Source organism: Mustela lutreola, chromosome X (genome assembly GCF_030435805.1).
Source record: "Mustela lutreola isolate mMusLut2 chromosome X, mMusLut2.pri, whole genome shotgun sequence".
Lineage (NCBI taxonomy): Eukaryota > Metazoa > Chordata > Mammalia > Carnivora > Mustelidae > Mustela > Mustela lutreola.
The window spans coordinates 54945171-54968245 of record NC_081308.1 but is presented as its reverse complement, the minus strand read 5'-3'; the positions used below and the strand labels follow the sequence as shown (position 1 = coordinate 54968245).

Genomic DNA, 23075 nt, shown 5'->3' with positions numbered 1-23075 from the left:
TTGTTTTTTTGTACTTTTTTTGAGTTGTTATATTAAGTTCTTTATTTGAAATCTTTTTTTATATACATATTTGTAGCTATAAAATTTCCTTCTATAACTGCTTTGCTGCTTCTCATAATTTTTTGGTATATATTTTTTTATTTTCCTCAAGATGTATTTTTATTCCCACTTTGTCTTCTTTTTTTGATTTTTTGTTTGTTTAAAAATGTGTTTGTCTGTGTATTTTTAAATTTTCCAAATTTCCTTCTGTATTGATTTCTAGTTTCATATTATTTTGGTTGTAAATATACTCGATATGCTTTCGATATTATTGATTTTGGGGGGACTCTTGTTTTGTGGTTTAAAATGTGATCTATTCTAGACAATTTTCCACGTGTGTTTGAGAAGAATATTTATTATGATACTATTGGATGGAATATCCTGTAAATATGATAGGTTTATTTGACATAGTTCTTGTTTGTTTGTTTGTTTTGTTTTGTTTGTTTGTTTGAGAGAGAGCAGGGCAGAGAGAATGAGCAAGGGGTAAGGGCAGAGACAGAGGGAGAAGACCCCCTCCTGAGCAGGGAGCCCAATGTGGGATTCTATCTCAGGACCCTGGGATCACGACCTGAGCCAAAGGCAAAGGCTTAACCGATTGAGTCACCCAGGGACCCCTAAATTTTACTTTAGTTAATATATGACCATTTTTTATTTCTACTAATAGACACATCAATTTTATTGCTTTTAATATTAAGATCTTCTCTTTAACATCATTATCATCTATTCATCTTTCCTTTTTCATTTTAAAAGTGTTGTTTACATTTGTGGTGGTAAGTATGCTCCATTGTGGCAGATATTTGTCTTATTCATCCCACCCACAAAAAATTAGTACTCAATAGGTCTTTGTTGATTGAATGAATGAATTAAGTGTTCTGACACTAGCATAGCTGACCAAACCAGAGATCAAGGAGAAAATATAATGATTGTCAAATGGGTGAACCTGAGATAAAAAGACATTTCAGCTTCGTTAGTTTGATATACACTCTGGATAATATTCCAACTTTGCATGGATTTTTGGAAAGCAAACAACTCCTCTCCTAAATAATGTATTGGAGCTCCTGGGTGCCTCAGTGGGTTAAGCCGCTGCCTTCGGCTGAGGTCATGATCTCAGAGTCCTGGGTTCGAGCCCTGCTCAGCGGAGAGCCTGCTTCCCCTATCTCTCTGCCTGCCTCTCCATCTACTTGTGATTTCTCTCTGTCAAATAAATAAATAAAATCTTAAAAAAATAATAAATGTATTAATTGCCTTCCTTATGAGTCCTGACAGCAGTCAGCTTTGTGGGTTTCTGATTCCATTCCAAGAGGTAGAATGTCTGTTTGATTTATGTTATAAGCAACAGTGTCATGAGGAAAGACTTGTAGGATAAAATTTCTTAAAGATGGGAACACAGATGGCTGCCTATGGACTGTGAGGTGGGTGTTAATGAAAATGCATTGAGCAGTCAGGGAAGGGCAGCTCACAACCATAGGAAAGGTGCCTGTGTTTTTGTTTTGTTTTGTTTTGTTTTACAAACAGATACCATTTCCCCTCCCCATGGAAATTTTCAAATTTACTTTTCTCTAACAACCACAAATACTTGGGACATTATGAACACAATATGGGCCTTAAAGGATAAAAATAAACAAAAATTTAAGTAAATGTTAAGTGTTTATCATTATTTCAGCCATGTTTTTCTATGTTTAACTGCTCAATGCAAAGGGTTTTATGGAATTTTCTATAACACCATCTAGATTTTCTACATTGGCTGTCACTCCTGAAAATTCTCAGTTTATAAATGTGCATGCATTGAGGCAGCATATATTTACATTATAGTAAATATTCACTTGTTATTTACCTGGTTTATTACTGTATTTTGATCCTTTCTAATTGTTCACTTTCTTCCATGTTTCCCCCTTATTTCTACAAATGTCAATCCATCACATGTTATGTAAAGTCAAACAAAGAGGAACAGCTGTTAGTAGAAAGGATTAATAGGTGATTTGATGTTACTCTGTGAGATATTAAGTAATAGTCAAGGTATTTCCATATCATCATTTTAATATATTTCAGTAATACAACATAGTTTTTATGCTTTAATTAAAATATCCTTAATTAAAATATCCCTGTGAGATATTAAGTAATAGGCAAGGTATTTCCATATCACCATTTAAATATATTTCAGTAATACAACATAGTTTTTATGCTTTAATTAAACCTTCATTAAGTCTTTATATATATATATATTTCCAAACTCACAAGTCCGCCCTTCATGTCCCATTCAAAACCCACTCATTTTATGGAATAACTGTTTTATATTCCTAGTACAATCTTCATTTAACTTATTGCTCTGGTGTGCTCCGTTGGCAGCACATATATTAACTTATTGTTCTAGGTATACAAAAGGATAGGAATAGAATATTTTGTAATATGATATTTTGTCCTGTCTGCACTACAGAGTCGGTGTAAGCATTCTTAGATCAGAGACCTAGGAGGAGGTCCAAATTGAAGAAAAACAAACAAAAAAAAGAAAATGTTCTCAGCCCTTTCTTGTAGTTTCATTTGCAGGAACCACAAAAGCAAAGATATTAAAAAATTTTTTTCTTTTATTTTAAAATTAAGTTTAAAATTTTTATTGGATTATGCTCCCTTAAACTCATCTGATACCATGAATAGAAAACCCAAGCAATCCACCAAACATTCTTTTATGATGTTGCCTTTAAACATGTTGCCTTAAAATTTTTACAGTGTAGTCTCATCTGTAGAGTACATGAGCCTTGATTCAAAAGTGTCATCAAAGACTGTGGTGACACTTGTCTTGCCACCCGCCCGCTGTTCCTGCCATGGCAGGCTCTCCTGCTTCACGACCGTTTCCCGACAAGCAAGGCCAAGGGCTCCTTCTCTCCTCCCCGGGCGGTGTGCTGTGCCTTCCCCAGATATGCTACTGGGGAGTGCAGTCACAGACGTGTCCCTTTCCTTAAGGCTCTTTCCACGGGCTTAACCACACTTCTCTCCCAGGCAGAGGGAATGACCGGGCTAAGAGGATTTTGCTCCATACGGGTTTCTCCCACCATGCTTCGGAGACTATGTTCAGGCAAGCAGCATCAGCATCCCACAGAACCAACACTGATTTCCCAGCGAATGCTGTGCTTTCCCAGAGGGGATGCAGGATCAAAGAGGCTTTTGCTCTATGTGGGTTTCTCCCACTGTGCTGTGAATACAAGGTTAAGGCAAGCAGCAACAGCAGCCCGCAGAACCGACTCTGATTTCGCAGAGCCTGCTATGCACGCGCAGAGGCTTTGGGCTTGGCGCGAACTGCACTTTGCCGCTCCTTTCTCAGGAAGACTTTGGGCGTTCGCTCTATCGCATCAGGGAAGAAGAGCTGCGGGAGAGCTGGTGCCTCTTGGGCCTTGCTTTCGTGGGCTCTATGTTCGCGCCCTGGGTTCAACCTGCCAGGCCGAACTAAGCAGACACAGCCACAACCTGCAGCAGCGTGCGTGGCCTAGGATGGCACTCTATGCACACTACCATCTCCCGGTATAGGCAACGCTTGGCCTTTTGCTCTGGTGCTCAGGCGGACTCGGGGACTAGGCCAGTGCCTTCCCCACAGGAGAGGAGAGGGGACAGGATCCATGCACACCGCCAGTGCACTGGGATGGGGAGCTGTGGGGGACTTACCTCACTCTTTCCCCGGACACCCCGTGCCTCCACGAACGCTTCCACTTCCTTAAGGAAGACGACATCTGACTGCCCGTTCTTTCAGGGAGCTACTTCTGCGAGTTCAGGTACGCGGCTGGCGTCAAGCACATGTCTGCACCAGGGACAGGTGGCCAAGGAGCTGTTTTCCCCTTGGGCTCAGGGGCCCAGGACAGGCATGCCTTCTGCCCAGACTTCTGCCTCACAGTGGAGCACGAACCCCTGCCCTAGTCGTCCCCTCGTATCTCCTTAACAGCCAGGCATACCTCTCTCTGCACAGGGAGCGGGTGACACTTGTCTTGTAACTGCCCACTTTTCCTGACAGGACCGGCTCTCCTACTTGGAGACCGTTTCTGAAAACAAGGCCTACGGCTCCTACTCTTCTCCCGGTGAAGCGTGCTGCACCTCCCCAGTCATGCTCCTGGGAAGCGTAGTGACAGTCGTGTCCCTTTCCTTAAGGCTCTTTCCACAGGCGTAACCACGCTTCTGTCTCAGGCAGAGGTTATCCCCGGGCAAAGAAGATTTTGCTACATGCGGGTGTATTACACCGTGCTGTGGAGACTAGCTCAGGTAAGCAGCAGAAGCATCCCACAGAACCGACTCTGATTTCCCAAAGAATGCGGTGCTTTCCCAGAGGGGATGACTGGGCAAAGAGGCTTTCGCTGTATGGGGGCTTCTCCCACCGTGCTGGGAATACTAGGCTAAGGCAAGCAGCAAGAGCAGCCCACAGAACCGACTCTGATTTCCCAGCGACTGCTATGCTTTCACAGTACTATTCAGCTTGGCGCAAACCGCACTTCGCTGCTGCTTCCACAGCAAGGCTTTTGGCGTTTTCTCTGTCGCGTCAGGGAAGAAGAGCTGCAGAAGAGCTGGTGCCTCTTGGGCCTTGCTTTCCCGGGCTCTATGTTCACGCCCTGGGTTCACCCTGCCAGGCTGAACTAAGCAGACACAGCCACAACCCTGCAGTATCATGCGTGGCCTAGGATGGCACTCTATGCACACTACCCTTCTCTGGCGCTCAGGCGGACTCGGGGACTACGCCAGTGCCTTCCCCACAGGAGAAGAGAGGCGACAGAATCTCTGCACACCGCCCGTGCACTGGGATGGAGAGCAGTGAGGGACTGTCCCCACACCTTCCCCGGACACCCTGTACATCCGCGAACGCTTTCACATCCATGAGGGTTTATTACAACGTGCTGTGGAGAATGCTGTGCTTTTCGCAGCACGGTGGGAGAAACCCGCATAGAGCGAAAGCATCTTTGCCCAGTCATCCCCTCTGGGAAAGCACCGCATTCTTTGGGAAATCAGAGTCGGGTATGTGGGATGCTGCTACTCCTTGCCTGAGCTGGTCTCGACAGCACGGTGTAATAAACCCGCATGGAGCGAAATCCTCTTTGCACCGGCATCCCCTCTGCATGAGAGAGAAGCGTGGTTGCGTCTTTAGAAAGAGCCTTAAGGAAAGGGACACGTCTGTCACTGCGCTCCCCAGGAGCATGTCTGGGGAAGGTGCAGAAGGCTATACCGGGACAAGAGAAGGAGCCCTTGGTGATATTGTCCGGAAACGGTCGAGAAGCAGGAGAGCCGGACCTGTGAGGAACAGCGTGTCGGTGGAAAGACAAGTTTCGCCCGCTACCTGTGCGGAGAGATGTGAGCCTGGCTGCTAAGGTGACATGAGAGGACGACTAGGGCCGGAGCGCGTGCTCCACTCTGAAGAAGGAGTCTCCGCAGAAGGGAGGCCTGCCCTGGGCCCCTGGGCCCAAGGGGACAGCAGCTCCTTGGCCACCTGTCCCTGGTGCAGACATGTGCTTGCCACCAGGCGCCTATGCTGAACTCGCAGTTGTAGCTCCCTGAAAGAAAGGACCATCAGAAGCCGTTCTCTCCATGATGTGGAAGCTTTCGTATGGCACGTGTTGTCCGGAGGAGTGAGGACAGTCCACCACTGCTCCCCATCCCAGGGCACGGCGGTCTGTAGGGATCCTGTCGCCTCTCCTCTCCTGTGAGGAAGGCACTGGACTAGTCCCCCAGTCCGCCTGAGCACCAGAGCAAATTGCCAAACCTCGCCTACGCCAGGAGATGGTAGTGGGCATACAGTGCCATGCTAGGACACGCACGCTGCTGCATGGTTGTGCCTCTGTTTGCTTAATTCGGCTTGGCAGTTTGAACCGACGACGCCAAAATGGAGCCCTGGAAAGCAAAGCCAAAGAGGAATTAGCTCTCCCGCAGCACTTCTTCCCTGACGCGACAGAGGGAAAACCCAAAGCCTAGCTGAGGAAGCGGCGGCGAAGTGCTGTTGGCTCCAAGCCTAAAGCCTCTCGAAAGCACAGCATTTGCTGAGAAATCAGAGTCGGTTCTGATGGCTGCTGTTGCTGCTTGCCTTAGCCTAGTATTCGCAGCACGGTAGGAGAAATCCTCGTAGAGCGAAAGCCTCTTTGCCCGGGCATCCCCTCTGGGAAAGCACAGCATTCTTTGGGAAATCAGAGTCGGGTATGTGGTATGCTGCTACTCCTTGCCTGAGCTGGTCTCGACAGCACGGTGTAATAAACCCGCATGGAGCGAAATCCTCTTTGCCCCGGCATCCCCTCTGCCTGAGAGAGAAGCGTGGTTGCGTCTTTAGAAAGAGCCTTAAGGAAAGGGACACGTCTGTCACTGCGCTCCCCAGGAGCATGTCTGGGGAAGGTGCAGAAGGCTATACCGGGACAAGAGAAGGAGCCGTTGGTGATATTGTCCGGAAACGGTCGAGAAGCAGGAGAGCCGGACCTGTGAGGAACAGCGTGTCGGTGGAAAGACAAGTTTCACTCGCTACCTGTGCGGAGAGATGTGAGCCTGGCTGCTAAGGTGACATGAGAGGACGACTAGGGCAGGAGCGCGTGCTCCACTCTGAAGAAGGAGTCTCCGCAGAAGGGAGGCCTGCCCTGGGCCCCTGGGCCCAAGGGGACAGCAGCTCCTTGGCCACCTGTCCCTGGTGCAGACATGTGCTTGCCACCAGGCGCCTATGCTGAACTCGCAGTTGTAGCTCCCTGAAAGAAAGGACCATCAGAAGCCGTTCTCTCCATGATGTGGAAGCTTTCGTATGGCACGTGTTGTCCGGAGGAGTGAGGACAGTCCACCACTGCTCCCCATCCCAGGGCACGGCGATCTGTAGGGATCCTGTCGCCTCTCCTCTCCTGTGAGGAAGGCACTGGACTAGTCCCCCAGTCCGCCTGAGCACCAGAGCAAATTGCCAAACCTCGCCTACGCCAGGAGATGGTAGTGGGCATACCGTGCCATGCTAGGACACGCACGCTGCTGCATGGTTGTACCTCTGTTTGCTTAATTCGGCTTGGCAGTTTGAACCGACGACGACAAAATGGAGCCCTGGAAAGCAAAGCCAAAGAGGAATTAGCTCTCCGGCAGCACTTCTTCCCTGACGCGACAGAGGGAAAACCCAAAGCCTAGCTGAGGAAGCGGCGGCGAATTGCTGTTGGCTCCAAGCCTAAAGCCTCTCGAAAGCACAGCATTTGCTGAGAAATCAGTCAGTTCTGCTGGCTGCTGTTGCTGCTTGCCTTAGCCTAGTATTCGCAGCACGGTAGGAGAAACCCTCGTAGAGCGAAAGCCTCTTTGCCCGGGCATCCCCTCTGGGAAAGCACAGCATTCTTTGGGAAATCAGAGTCGGGGCTATGGGATGCGGCTGCTGCTTGCCTGAGCTAGTCTCCACAGCACGATGTAATAAACCCGCATGGAGCGAAATCCTCATTGCCCCGTCATTCACTTTGCCTGAGAGACACTTTGGCTGCGAAGGAGACACGAGGGAACGAAAAGGGCAGGGGCGCGTGCTCCACTCTGAAGGAGTCTGGGCAGAAGACATGCCTGTCCTGGGCCCCTGGGCCAAAGGGGACAGCAGCTCTTTGGCCACCTGACGATAGGGCAGACGTGGGCTTGCCACCAGGCGCCCAGCCCTGAACTCGCAGAAACAGCTCCTGGAGGAACGGGCAGTCAGATGCCATCTTCCTCCAGGATGTAGCAGCATTGGCGGAGGCAGCGAGTGTCCCGGGGAAGGAGGGACAGTTACCCATTACTCCCCATTCCAGGGCGCGGCGGTGTGCAGTGATCGTGTCGCATCTCCTCTCGGCTGGAAAGGCACTGGCCTAGTCCCTGTCCACCTGAACACCACAGCAAAAGGGCTGGTCTTGCCTACGGCGGGAGATGAAATTGTGAGCAGAGTGCCATCCTAGGCCACACACGCTGCTGCAGGGTCGAGGCTGTGTCTGCTTATTTCGGCTAGGCAGGGTGAACCCAGGACTAGAACATGGAGCCCAGAAAAGCAAGGCCCAAGAGGCATCAGCTCTGCCCCAGCTCTTTATCCCTGACTCGACAGAGCGAACGACCAAAGCCTTGCTGAGGAAGCCGCAGAGAAGTACCATTCTCGCCAAGCTGAAAACCTCTGCGATAGCATAGCAGTCACTGGGAAATCAGAGTCGGTTCTGTGGGCTGTTCTTGCTGGGTGCCTTAGCCTAGTCTTGGCAGCAAGGTGGGATAAACCCGCATACAGCGAAAGCCTCTTTGCCCGGGCATCCCCTCTGGGAAAGCACAGGATTCTTTGGGAAATCAGAATCGGGTCTGTGGGATGCGGCTATTCCTTGCCTAAGCGTGTCTCCACAGCTCAGTGTAATATACCCGCATGGAGCGAAATCGGCTTTGCCCGGGCATCCCCTCTGCCTGAGGGAGATGCTTGGTTGCGCCTGTGGGAAGAGCCTTAAGGAAAGGGACTCGTCTGTCACTGCGCTCCCCAGCAGCATGTCTGGGGAAGGTGCAGCACGCTGCCCCGGAGAAGAGAAGGAGTCGTTGGCCCTGTTTTCAGAAACAGTCTCCAAGCAGGAGAGCCGGTCCTGTCAGGAACAGCGGGCGGTGGCAAGACAAGTGTCTCCCGCGCCCTGCGCGGAGAGACGGAAGCCTGGCTGGTCGGTGGTAAGACAAGTGTCACCCTCTCTCTGTGTGGAGAGACGGAAACATGGCTGAGAAGGAGACCCGAGGGGACGACTAGGGCAGGGGCGCGTGCTCCACTGTGAGGAAGGAGTCTGGGCAGAAGGCATGCCTGTCCTGGGCCCCTGAGCCCAAGGGGAAAGCAGCTCCTTGGCCACATGTCCCTGGTTCAGACATGTGCTTGCCACCAGGACCATAACCTGAACACACAGAAGTAGCTCCCTAAAGGAACGGGTCGTCAGATAAGATCTTCCTCCAGGATGTGGAAGCATTCGCGGTGGCCGGGCTGGCTGGGGAAGGAGTGAGATAAGTCCCCCACAGCTCTCCATCCCAGTGCACAGGCAGTGTGCAGGGATCCTGTCGCCTCTCCTCTCCTGTGGGGAAGGCACTGGCCTAGTCCCCTAGTCCGCCTGAGCACCAGAGCAAAAGGCCAAGTGTTGCCTATACCGGGAGATGGTAGTGTGCATAGAGTGCCATCCTAGGCCACGCATGCTGCTGCAGGTTGTGGCTATGTCTGCTTAGTTCGGCCTGGCAGGTTGAACCCAGGGCGCCAACATAGAGCCAATGAAAGCAAGGCCCAAGAGGCACCAGCTCTCCCCCAGATTTTCTTCCCTGATGCGAAAGAGCGAACACCCAAAGCCTTCCTGAGGAAGCAGCGGCGAAGTGCGGTTCGCGCCAAGCCCAAAGCCTCTGCGTGCGCAAGGCAGTCTCTCTGAAATCAGAGTCGGTTCTGCGGGCTGCTGTTGCTGCTTGCCTTAACCTAGTGTTCACAGCACAGTGGGAGAAACCCGAATAGAGCAAATGCCTCTTTGTTCCTGCATCCCCTCTGCGAAAGCACAGCATTCACTGGGAAATCAGTGTCGGTTCTGGGGGATGCTGATGCTGCTTGCCTGAACATAGTCTCTGGAGCATCGTGGGAGAAACCTGTATGGAGCGAAATCATCTTAGCCCGGGCATCCCCTCTGCCTGGGAGTGAAGCGTGGTTAAGCCCGTGGAAAGAGCCTTAAGGAAAGGGACACGTCTGTGACTGCACTCCCCACTAGCATGTCTGGGGAAGGCACAGCACGCCGCCCAGGGAGAAGAGAAGGAGCCATTGGCTTTGCAGTCGGGAAACAGTTGTGAAGCAGGAGAGCCTGGCATGGCAGGAATAGCGGGCGGATGGCAAGGCAAGTGTCACCACAGTCCTTGATGACACTTTTGAGTCAAGGCTCATCTACTCTACAGATGAGACTACTCTGTAAACTTTGTAAAGGCAACATGTTTAAAGGCAACATCATGAAAGAATGTTTGGTGGATTGCTTTGGTTTTCTATTCATGGTATCAGATGAGTTTAAGGGAGCATAATCCAATAAAAAATTTAAACTTAATTTTAAAAAATAAGAAAAAAACACATTTTAATATCTTTGCTTTTGTGGTTCCTGCAAATGAAACTGCAAGAAATGGCTGAGAACATTTTCTTTTTTTCTGTTTGTTTTTCTTCAATTTGGACCTCCTCCTTAGGTCTCTGAACTAAGAATGCTTACACAGACATACCCAGAGCAATAACTTAATATATGTGCTGACAAAGGAGCACACCAGAGCAATAAGTTAAATGAAGATTGTGTGGGGAAGACAAAACAATTATTCCATAAATTGAGTGGGTTTTGAATGGGACATGAAGGGCTGATTTGTGAGTTAGGAAAAAATATATATATATAAAGACTTAATGAAGGTTTAATTAAAGCATAACAACTATGCTGTATTACTGAAATATATTAAAATGATGATATGGAAATACCTTGACTATTACTTAATATCTCACAGAGTAACATCAAATCACCTATTAATCCTTTCTACTAACAGCTGTTCTTCTGTTTCACTTTACATAACATGTGGTGGATTGACATTTGTAGAAATAAGGGGGAAACATGGAAGAAAGTGAACAATTAGAAAGGATCAAAATACAGTAATAAAACAGGTAAATAACCAGTGAATATTTACTATAATGTAAATATATGCTGCCTCAATGCATGCACATTTATAAACTGAGAATTTTCAGGAGTGACAGCCAATGTAGAAAATCTAGATGGTGTTATAAAAAATTCCATAAAACCCTTTGCATTAGTTTAACAGCTTGGTATAATATTTAGAAACCAGACTGTGTAATTTCTTTGAGAAGTTAAACATAGAAAAACATGGCTGAAATAATGATAAACACTTAACATTTACTTAAATTTTTGTTTATTTTTATCCTTTAAGGCCCATATTGTGTTCATAATGTCCCAAGTATTTGTGGTTGTTAGAGAAAAGTAAATTTGAAAATTTCCATGGGGAGGGGAAATGGTATCTGTTTGTAAAACAAAACAAAACAAAACAAAGACACAGGGCACCTTTCCTATGGTTGTGAGCTGCCCTTCCCTTACTGCTCAATGCATTTTCATTAACACCCACCTCACAGTCCATAGGCAGCCATATGTGTTCCCATCTTTAAGAAATTTTATCCTACAAGTCTTTCCTCATGACACTGTTGCCTATGACATAAATCAAACAGACATTCAACCTCTTGGAATGGAATCAGAAACCCACAAAGCTGACTGCTGTCAGGACTCATAAGGAAGGCAATTAATACATTTATTATTTAGGAGAGGAGTTGTTTGCTTTCCAAAAATCCATGCAGAGTTGGAATGTTATCTGGAGTGTATATCAAACTAACGAAGCTAAAATGTCTTTTTATCTCAGGTTCACCCATTTGACAATCATTATATTTTCTCCTTGATCTCTGGTTTGGTCAGCTATGCTAGTGTCAGAACACTTAATTCATTCAGTCAATCAACAAAGACCTATTGAGTACTAATTTTTTGTGGGTGGGATGAATAAGACAAATATCTGCCACAATGGAGCATATGATCTAGAGTTTAAAATTCATATTTGAATTACTTACATACCACCACATACATGAATTACATACTTACCACCACAAATGTAAACAACACTTTTAAAATTGAAAAAGAATTAGATGATAATGATGTTAAGGAGAAGACCTTAATATTAAAAGCAATAAAATTGATGTGTCTATTAGTAGAAATAAAAAATGGTCATATATTAACTAAAGTAAAATTTAGGGGTCCCTGGGTGACTCAATCGGTTAAGCAGCTGCCTTTGGCTCAGGTCGTGATCCCAGGGTCCTGGGATTAAGACCTGCATCGGGCTCACTGCTGGGTAATAAGCCTGCCTCTAGATCTTCCTCTGCCTGCCACTCTGCCAACTTGAGCTCTCTCTCTCTCTGTCAAATAAACAAAATCTTTAAAAATAGATAAATATAAAGTAACACTTACTGAAGATTTGGGGACGGTGATGTAATCAAGATGACAACATGGATGCATGGATGGTTCCTTATTTATTGCTAAAGGTAAATGTATAGTCAAAACCAGATTCTCCAATACTGTAATGGTGATATAGAAATCATTTACTAATCTAGTTTAAAAGTTAAAAAACAAGCTTATTAAAAATAACTATAACTGCAATCATTTGTTATTAAAAGTACAATATAAAAATGATCAAAATGTAAAAACATCAATAACCTCTTGTTATAGAAGTATAAATTTTCTGTACACTATTGAAGTTCAGTTGCTTTCAACATATAATGGAATGTTATAACTAACATATTTTATATAAACTTAATGGTAAATATAAAAAAATATGTAGTAGATACACAAAAGATTTTGATAAAGAAGTTAAAACGTACTGCCACAAAAAGTCATCAGATTACAAAGAGAACAATACAGGAAATAAAAAGCAGAGCATCTACAAAAGAGCAAACAATTAACATAGAAACAAAACAGATAAGCACTGGGGAAAGAAAAAAATTTTTAAAAAGGGAGGGGAAGACAAGCCATAATACGCTTAACTATAAGTAACAAACTGATTGTTTCTGGAGGGGAGATGGGCAGGAGAATGGGCTAAGTCAGTAAAAATTATTAAGAGGTCACTTGTGATGAGCATTGAATGTTATATGTAAATGACAAATTACTAAATTCTAATCCTGAAACTAATATTACACTATATATTAACTAAAATTTAAATAAATCAGGAAATATAAAAAGAATCAAAGGCAATAGTTAGGTCTTTACCTATCAATAATTACTTTAACTGTAAGTGAATGGAATCATCCAGTTGGAAATCATAGAAAGGCTAGAATAGATTTAAAAAACAAACAAAAAACACAAGATCCAACAATATGTTGCGTATAAAAAATGCCTTTAGCTTTAAGGACACACATGGGCAGAGAGTAAAGGGATGGAAAAAGATATTCCAAGCTAATGATAACAAAAGAAAACAAGGGTAGCAATAACTATAACAGACAAAATAGGGTTTATATAAGCTAAAAATCACCACAGTCATTATACAATAAGAAAAGTGTCATCAATTCATCCATACAGTAACTGTAAATATCATGTACCTAATATTGAGCCCCATAAATCTATAAAACAAATACTAACAAAACAAAAAGGAGAAATAAATAGCAATACAATAGTATCTGGGGACAATAATACCCCACTCTTACATATGGATAGATCATCCAAACAGAAAATCAATAAGAAAATAGTGAATTTAAACACTGCCTGGACAACTGGGTGGCTCAGTCAGTTAAGCCTTTGCCTTTGTCTCAGGTTGTGATCCCAGGGTCCTGAGATAGAGTCCCACATTGGGCTCCCTGCTCAGGAGGGTATCTTCTCCCTCTGTCTCTGCCCTTACCCCTTGCTCATTCTCTCCGCCCTGCTCTCTCTCAAACAACCAAACAAACAAACAAAACAAAACAAACAAACAAATAAGAACTATGTCAAATGAAACTAATATATTTACAGGATATTCCATCCAATAGTATCATAATAAATATTCTTCTCAAACACACGTGGAAAATTGTCTAGGATAGATCACATTTTAAACCACAAAACAAGAGTCCCCCCAAAATCAATAATATCGAAAGCATATCGAGTATATTTCCAGCCAAAATAATATGAAGCTAGAAATCAATACCGAAGGAAATTTGGAAAATTTAAAAATACACAGACATACACATTTTTAAACAAACAAAAAATCAAAAAAAAGAAGACAAAGTGGGAATAAAAATACATCTTGAGGAAAATAAAAAAATATATACCAAAAAATTATGAGAAGCAGCAAAGCAGTTATAAAAGGAAATTTTATAGCTATAAATGTATTAAAAAAACATTTCAAATAAAGAACCATATAACAGCTCAAAAAAGTACAGAAAGAAAAAAGTAAACTTAAAAGTAGCAAAAGCAATTAAAAAAATAAAAATTAGGGCAGAAATAAATGAAATATAGAATTAAGAAATTAGAAAGTTTTTTAAAATGGTAAATAAAATTAGACTTGGTAATGATAAATAAAAAAAGACAGCTAGACTAACTCAGAAAAAAGAGAGAAGACTCAATAAAATCAGAAATGTAAAAGGAGACATTATAACAGATACCACAGAAATATAAAAGATAACAGACAGTTAAATGCCAGCAAATCAAAAGCCTAGAGGAAATGGACAAATTCCTAGGCACATACAACCTATCAAGACTGAATCATAAGGACATAAAAAATGTGAACAGACCAATTAGGAATAAGGAGATTGAATTCGTAATAAAAACCTTCTAACAAATAAAAGTCCAGAATCAGATGATGTCCACAGTGAATTCTACCAAACATTTTAAGAAGAAATAATACAAACACTTGTAAAACCCTTCCCAAAAGTTGAAGTGGTTGAAATACTCCGAGGCACTTTACAAATCAGCAACAAAAAGAACTACTGGATCATATCCCTGATAAATAAAAAATGTAAAAATTCTCTACAAAATGCTACAAAACTGAATTCACCAGCACATATCAGTAAATGTGATGCATTATATTAATAGAATGATCAATGAAATCTCATATGATCAATTCAATATATGCAGAAAAGGCATTTGGCAAAATTCAACACCCTTTCATAATAAAAATACTCACCAAACTGGGTACAGAAAGAATACACATCAATACAATGAAAACCACATATTCCGTGGAAGGATTCAAATTGGCCGAGAAGTAGCAGGCTGAGACGACATCAGGTAGCAGGAGATCAGTAGATAGCTTATCTAACCATTGCAAACACCTACAAGTCCAATGGGAGATCAAAGAGAAGGAGAGCAACAATTCTAGAAAGAGAAAATTGATCACTTTCTGAAAGGTAGAACCGGCGGAAAAGTGAACCCAAAGAAAGGGAAGGTAGACTGCGGGGGGTGGGACCAGCTCCAGGCAAGCTGTGGAGCAATGGAGCACAAAATCAGGACTTTTTAAATTTGATCCACTGAAGGATATCACCCCAGAGGCTAAATCAGAGTGAAGCCCAAGTGGGGTCAGCATAGCCCCAGGTCCCTCAGGGTCACAGAAGGACCAGGGGTATCTGAATGTCACAGAATTCACAGGTATTAGAGTGGGGAAGCCGGCTACAGAGACAAAGCTGAGGAGTGAGCTCTCAACCCAGGGTTACTTTGAACCAGGAATAGGCAGGGTGAGCTTGGAGCATGGCCAAGGGCCAGGGAGACAGGAGTAATTGAGCCCTTTTCTCCAAGCACGGCCAGAGGCCAGGGAGATGAGAATGACCAAGGACATTTCTTCAAGTGCGAATGACAGAGCGCTTTTCTCCAAGCATGGCCAGAGGCCGGGAAGATGGGGGTGATTAAGCACTTTTCTCTGAAGGTGCACTGAGGAGCAGGGCCCTGAGCTCTCCACTCCTCTGGGCCGGATTGTGAGGCCGCCATTATCATTTCATCATCCAGAACTCTACGGAAAGCCTTCAGGGATCAAAAGTTCCCGGATTACTTAGCCCTACCCTAGGTAAGGGCAGGACAAATCCATTCGGGCAAAGACACTTGAGAATCAATACAAAAGGCCCCTTCCCCAGAAGACCAACAAGAAACCCAGTCAAGATCAACTTCACTTACTAAAGAGAACAGTGGAATTCCAGAGGAGGAGAAAGCAAAACAAGGAATTCATGGCTTTCTCCCAATGATTCTTTAGTCTTGCAGTTATATATTTTTTCTTTTTTCTTCTGCTACTTTTTTTAAACTTTTACATATTCGTCTTTCAATGATTTTTTAACGAGTTTATTTTAAAAATACCTTACAAAAATAATAATCTATTTTGAACCTTCATTATTATAGTCATATTTTATCCTCCATTGTATCTAACTATATATTTTTTTACACATAGGGTTTTTTCTTCTAAATAATTATGGGTATAACTTCTCCTAATAGACCAAAATATACCCTAAATCTAGCTCCAAGATTTTTCTACTGTCCAGCATGAGCAAATTCTCTCCAGTTTATTTTTCTTTATTGTCCCCACCAACTTGCTCTATCAACTTATTTTTTAGAAATTAAATTTTTAACTCATATTTATAGGTTTGTTCCATCCCGTCATTGTGCCTACTGTTTTATGTTTTTCATCCTTTAAAATCTTTGGAGGTAGTTTCTTCTAAGAGACCAAAATACTCCCAAAATTAAGTGAGTGACCCTGTTCTATTCACAAGTCTAGTATATATATAATTTTTTTCTTCTGTAATATTTTTCCTTGTTTTCTTTTTTTAAACCTTTTTTCCCCCTAGAACTTCTTTTTTATCCCCTTTCGTTCTCCCACAACTTGGGATCTCTTCTGATTTGGTTAAAGCACATTTTCCTGGTGTCTTTGCCACCCTTTTAGCATTTTATTTGCTCCTTTATATATTCTTATCTTCTCAAAATGACAAGGTGGAAAAACTCATCACAAGAAAAAGTACAAGAGGCAGTACCAAAGGCTAGGGACCTAATCAAAACAGACATTGGTAATATGACAGAACTAGAGTTCAGAATGACAACTCTCAGGGTTCTAGCTGGAAGATATTAAAGAAACCCTCTCCAGAGAGATAAAAGCCCTTTCTAGAGAAATAAAAGAACTAAAATCTAACCAAGTTGAAATCAAAAGAGCTATTAATGAGGTGCAATAAAAAATGGAAGTTCTTACTGCTAGGATAAATGAGGCAAAAGAATTAGTGATACAGAAGACCAAATGATGGAGAATAAAAAGCTGAGCAAAAGAGAGACAAACAAATACTGGACCATGAGGAGAGAATTTGAGAGATAAGTGAGACCATAAGACGACAAAACATTAGAATAATTGGGATGCCAGAAGAAGAAGAAAAGAGAGGGGAGCAGAAGGTATATTGGAGAGAAATTTCTAGAGAATTTCCCTAATATGGCAAAGGGAACAAACATCAAAATCCAGGAGATACAAAGAATGACCCTCAAAATCAATAAAAATATGTCCACACCCCGTAACCTGATTGTAAAATTTACAACTGTTAATGACTAAGAGAAAATCCTGAAATCAACCTGGGAGAAGAAGTCTGTATTGTACAACAGTAAAAACATTTGATTGGCAGCAGACTTATCCACAGAGACCTGGCAGGCCAGAAAGACCTGGCATGATATCTTCAGAGTGTTAAGTGAGTAAAACATGCAGCCAAGAATACTATATACAGCTAGGCTATCATTGAAAATAGAAGGAGAGATTAAAAAGCTACCAGGACAAACAAAACCTGAAAGAATTTGCAAACGCCAAACCAACTCTCCAGGAAATATTGAAAGGAGTCCTCTAAGCAAAGAGAGAGCCTAAAAGTAGTAGATCAGAAAGGAACAGAAACAATATACAGTAACAGTCACATTATAGGCAATACAATGCAACTAAATTCATATCTCTCAATAGTTACCCTGAATGTAAATGGCCTAAATGCACCAATCAAAAGACACAGGGTATTAGAATGGATAAAAAGCAAAACCCGTCAATATGCTGCCCAAGATACTATTCATAGACCTCAGACACCCCCAGATTTAAAGAGAGGGGGTGGAAAACAATGGACCATGCTAATGGCCATCAGAAGAAAGCTGGGGTGGCAATCCTTATATCAGATCAATTAGATTTTAAGCCAAAGACTATAATAAGAGATGAGGAAGGACACTATATCATACTCAAAGGGTCTGTCCAACAAGAAGACCTAACAATTTTAAATATCTATGTCCTTAACATGGGAGCAGCCAACTAAATAAACCAATTAATAACAAAATCAAAGAAACACATCGACAATAATAAAATAATAGTAGGGGAATTTAACACTCCCCTCATTGAAATGGACAGATCATCCAAGCAACAGATCAACAAGAAAAAAGGCCTTAAATGACACACTGGACAAGATGTTCATCACAGGTATATTCAACACATTCCATCCCAAAATAACAGATACACATTCTTCTCTAGTGCACATGGAACATTCTCCAGAATAGACCACATCCTGGGTCATGAATCAGATCTCAACCATTATCAAAAGATTGGGATCATCCCCTGCATATTCTCAGACCACAATGCTCTGAAACTAGAACCCAATCACAAGAGGAAATTTGTAAAGAACACAAATACATGGAGACTAATAGCATCCTTCTAAAAAATGAATTGGTCAACTAGGAAATTAAAGAAGAATTGAAAAAATTCATGGAAACAAATGATAATGAAAACAAAAATGTTCAAAATCTGTGGGATACAGCAAAGGCAGTCCTGAGAGGAAAATATAAAGCTGTACAAGCCTTTCTCAAGAAATAAGAAAGATCTCAAATACACAACATAACCCTACTCCTAAAGGAGTTGCATAAAGAACAACAATGAAAGCCTAAACCCAGCAGGAGAAGAGGAATAATAAAGATCATGGCAGAAATCAATGAAATAGAAACAAAAAAAAACCCACAACCAACAAAAATAAACAATAGAACAAATCAACGAAACTAGGAGGTGGTTCTTTGAAAGAATTAATAAGATTGATAAACCCCTTTCCAGACTTATCAAAAAGAAAAGAGAAAGGACTCAAATAAATAAAATCATGATTGAAAGAAGATAGATCACAACCAACATCAAAGAAATACAAACAATTATAAGAACATACTATGAGCAACTCTACGCCAACAAATTCAACAATCTGGAAGAAATGGATACATTCCTAGAGACATATAAACTACCACAACTGAACCAGGAAGAAATAGAAAACCTGAACAGACACATAACCAGTACGGAGATTGAAACAGTCATCAAAAATCTCCAAACAAACAAAAGCCAGGCCAGATGGCTTCCCAGGGGAATTCTACCAAACTTTTAAAGAAGAATTAATTCCTATTTTCCTGAAACTGTTCCCAAAAAATAGAAATGGAAGGAAAATTTCCAAACTCTTTTTTTCTGAGGCCAGCATCACCTTGAACCCAAAACCAGACAAGGATCCCATCAAAAAAGAAAACTACAGACCAATATCCTTGATGAACACAGATGCGAAAATTCTCACCAAAATACTAGCCAATCAGATTCAATAGTACATTAAAAGGATTATTCACCACGACCAAGTGGGAATTATTCCAGGGCTACAAGGTTGGTTAAACTTCTGCAAATCAATCAATGTGATACAACACATTAATAAAAGAAAGAACAAGAGCCATCTGATACTCTCCATAGATGCTGAAAAAGCATTTGACAAAGTGCAGTATCCATTCCTGATTAAAACTCTTCAAAGTGTAGGGATAGAAATTACATATTATCAATATTATCAAAGCCATCTATGAAAAACCCACTGTAAATACCATTCTCAATGGAGAAAAACTGAATACTTTTCCGCTGAGGTCAGGAACACAGTAGGGATGTCCGTTATCATGACACTGCTATTCAACATCGTACTAGAAGTCCTAGCCTCAGCAATCAGACAACAAAAAGAAATTAAAGGCATCGAAATTAAGCCAAATTGGCAAAAGAGAATTCAAACTATCACTGTTTGCAGACGATATGATACTGTATGTGGAAAACTTAAATGACTCCACTCAAAATCTGCTCTAACTTGTATAGGAATTCTGTAAAGTGTCAGGATATAAAATCAATGCACAGAAATTGGTTGCATTTTTTTTATACCAATAAGACAGAAGAAATAGAAATTAAGGAGTGAATCCCATTTACAGTTGCACCCAAAACCCTAAGATACCTAGGTATAAACCTAACCAAAGAGACAAAGAATCTATACTCAGAAAACTCTAAAGCACTCATGAAAAAAATCGAAGAAGACACAAAGAAATGGAAAAATGTTCCATGCTCCTGTATTGGAAGAACAAATATTGTGAAAATGTCTATGCTACCTAAAGCAATCTACACATTTAATGCAATCCCTATCAAAATCCCATCCTTTTTTTTTTTTTAAAGAAATGGGGCAAATAATCCTAAAATTTATATGGAACCAGAAAATATCTCGAGTAGCCAGAGGAATATTGAAAAAGAAAGCCAAGGTTGTTGGCATCACAATTCCAGACTTCAAGCTCTATTACAAAGTTGTCATCATCAAGATAGTAGGGAACTGTCACAAAAACAGACATAGATCAATGTAACAGAATAGAGAGCCCAGAAATACACCCTCAACTCTATGGTCAACTAATCTTCAACAAAACAGGAAGGAATGTCCAATGGAGAAAAGACAGCCTCTTCAACAAAAGGTGTTGGGAAAATGGAACAGCCACATGCAGAAAAATGAAATTGGACCATTTCCTTACACCATACATGAAAATAGACTGGAAATGGATGAAGAAGCATAATGTGAGAAAGGAATCCATCAAAATCCTTGAGGAGAGAACAGGTAGCAACCTCTTTGACCTCAGCAGCAGCAACTTCTTCCTAGGAACATCGCCAAAGGCAAGGGTAGCAAGGGCAAAAATGAACTATTGGGATTTCATCAGATCAAAAAGCTTTTGCACAGCAAAGGAAACAGTTAACAAAGCCAAAAGATAACTGTCAGAATGGGAGAAGATATTTACAAATGACATACCAGATAAAGGGCCAGTATCCCAAATCTATAAAGAGCTTATCAAACTCAGCACCCTCAGAACAAATAATCCAATGAAGAAATGGACAGAAGACATGAACAGACATTTCTGCAAAGAATAAATCCAAATGGCCAACAGACACATGAAAATATGCTCCACATCACTCGGCATCAGGGAAATACTAATCAAAACCACAATAAGATACCACCTCACACCTTTCAGAATGGCTAAAATGAACAAGTCAGTCAATGGCAGATGCTGGCGAGGATGTGGAGAAAGGGGAACCCTCCTACACTGTACGTGGGAATGCAAGCTGGTGCAACCACTCTGGAAAACAGCGTGGAGGTTCCTCAAAAAGCTGAAAATAGAACTACCCTATGACCCAGTGATTGTATTACTGGGTATATACCCTAAATATACAAACGTGGCATTCTGAAGGGGGACATGCACCCAAATGTTTATAGCAGCAATGTCCACAATAGTTAAACTATGGAAAGAACCTAAGCGTCCTTCCACAGATGAATCAATAAATAAGATGTGGTATATATGTACAATGGAATACTATGCAGCCATCAAAAGAAATGAAATCTTGCTATTTGTGATGACGTGGATGGAACTAGAGGGTATTATGCTTGGCGAAATAAACCAATCTGAGAAAGACAACTATCATATGATCTCCCTGATACGATGAAGTGGAGATGCAACATAGGCAGTTTGGGGGGTACGAAAAGAAAAATAAAAGAAGATGGGATTGGGAGGGACACAAACCATAAAACACTGAATCTCACAAAACAGACTGAGGGCTGCTGGGGGGAGGTGTGTTGGGAGAGGAGGGTGGGGGTATGGACATTGGGGAGGGTATGTGCTATGGTGAGTGCTGTGAAATGTGTAAACCTGGTGATTCACAGACCTGTACTCCTAGGGATAAAAACACATTATATGTTTATAAAAAATTTTAAAAAATCAATTAAAAAACACATTTTGCAAGCCCAGAGCTAATCTCATATTCAATCAAAAAAGTTTGAAAGTTTTCACCTTAAAGATCAGAAACAAGACAAGTGTGTCCACTTTCACTACTCTCATTTGACATAGTACTGGATGTCCTAGCCAGAGAAACAAGGAGCACAAAGAAATAAAAGACTCCAAAAAAAAAAAGGAGAAATAAAATTTTCCTTTTTTGGATAACATGAACTTACATGTAAAAAAATCCTAAAAACGTCACAAAAATATTTGAATAAACAAATTTAGTAAAGCTGCCAAATACAAGATCAATATATAAAAGACAAGAATTTTGTTTTGTTTTGTTTTGTTTTTAATGTGGAATGCTTCCCAGTTTTTCATGTCATCCTTGTTCAGTGATCACGCTAATCTTCTCTGCATCATTCCAATTTTAGTATATGTGCTGCCAAAGTAAGCACAAGACAGGAGCATTTTTACACTCTAATGATGAAAAACAATCTAATTCACAATAGCATCAAAAATAATAAAATACTTAGGAAAAGTTTTAACTAAGAAGATGAAAGATCTGTACCCCATAAACTATGACATTGATAAAGAAATTGAAGGAGATACAAATGGAAAGATAGCCCATATTTATGAACGGTAAGAATTAACATTGTTAAAAAGTCCATACTACCGGAAACCATCTGTAAATTCTATTCCTATCAAAAATCCAAAGTTAGGGGCGCCTGGGTGGCTCAGTGGGTTAAGCCGCTGCCTTCGGCTCAGGTCATGATCCCAGGGTCCTGGGATCGTGCCCTGCATCAGGCTCTCTGCTCAGCAGGGAGCCTGCTTCCTCCTCTCTCTCTGCCTGCCTCTCTGCCTGCTTGTCATCTCTCTCTGTCAAATAAATAAATAAAAAATCTTTAAAAAAAAAATCCAATATTATTTTTTGACAGAAGTAAGTAAAGAATCCTAAAATTTATATGAGACCATAAAAGACAACAAATAATCAAAGCAGTTCTGAGAAAGAATGAAGAAGAGAAATTACACTTCTTGATTTGAAATTATACTACAAAGCCCTCAAGCTCAAAACAATAAAGTATACTGGCATAAAAACAGACCAATAAACAAGTAGAACAGAATTGAGAGTCCAGAAATAAATCCTTTCATGCAGTCACCTAATATTTGACAGGGGCCAACATATGTAATGGGTAAGGATAGTCTGTTCAATAGATGATATTTAAAACTGAATAGTCACATAAAACAGTATGAAACTGGAGCCTTATATCACTCATAAATCTTAACTTGAAATAGATTAAAGACTTAACTGTGATGCATGAAACTAAATTTCCTAAAGGAAAATATAGGAAAAATTCTCCTTGACATTGGTCTTGCCAATAGTTTTTTGGATACCAGACCAAAAACACAAGTAAAAAACCAAAAATAAATAAATGGTATTACATCAAACTAAAGTTTCTGAATTGCCGAAAAAGAGAGACAGAGAGAGAGAGAATAAAAACACAATCCACAGAATGGAAGAAAATACTTACAAATCTTATATCTGAA

At 41.7% G+C, this 23075-nt stretch overlaps 1 non-coding gene across 1 annotated transcript; it reads right to left on the bottom strand.

Moving 5' to 3' along the window:
* Positions 1-21878: 21878 nt before the first annotated feature.
* LOC131822314 (U6 spliceosomal RNA) lies at positions 21879-21985 on the bottom strand. The gene has a single exon (XR_009350192.1). It is a non-coding gene; the product is annotated as a U6 spliceosomal RNA (small nuclear RNA).
* Positions 21986-23075: the final 1090 nt, after the last annotated feature.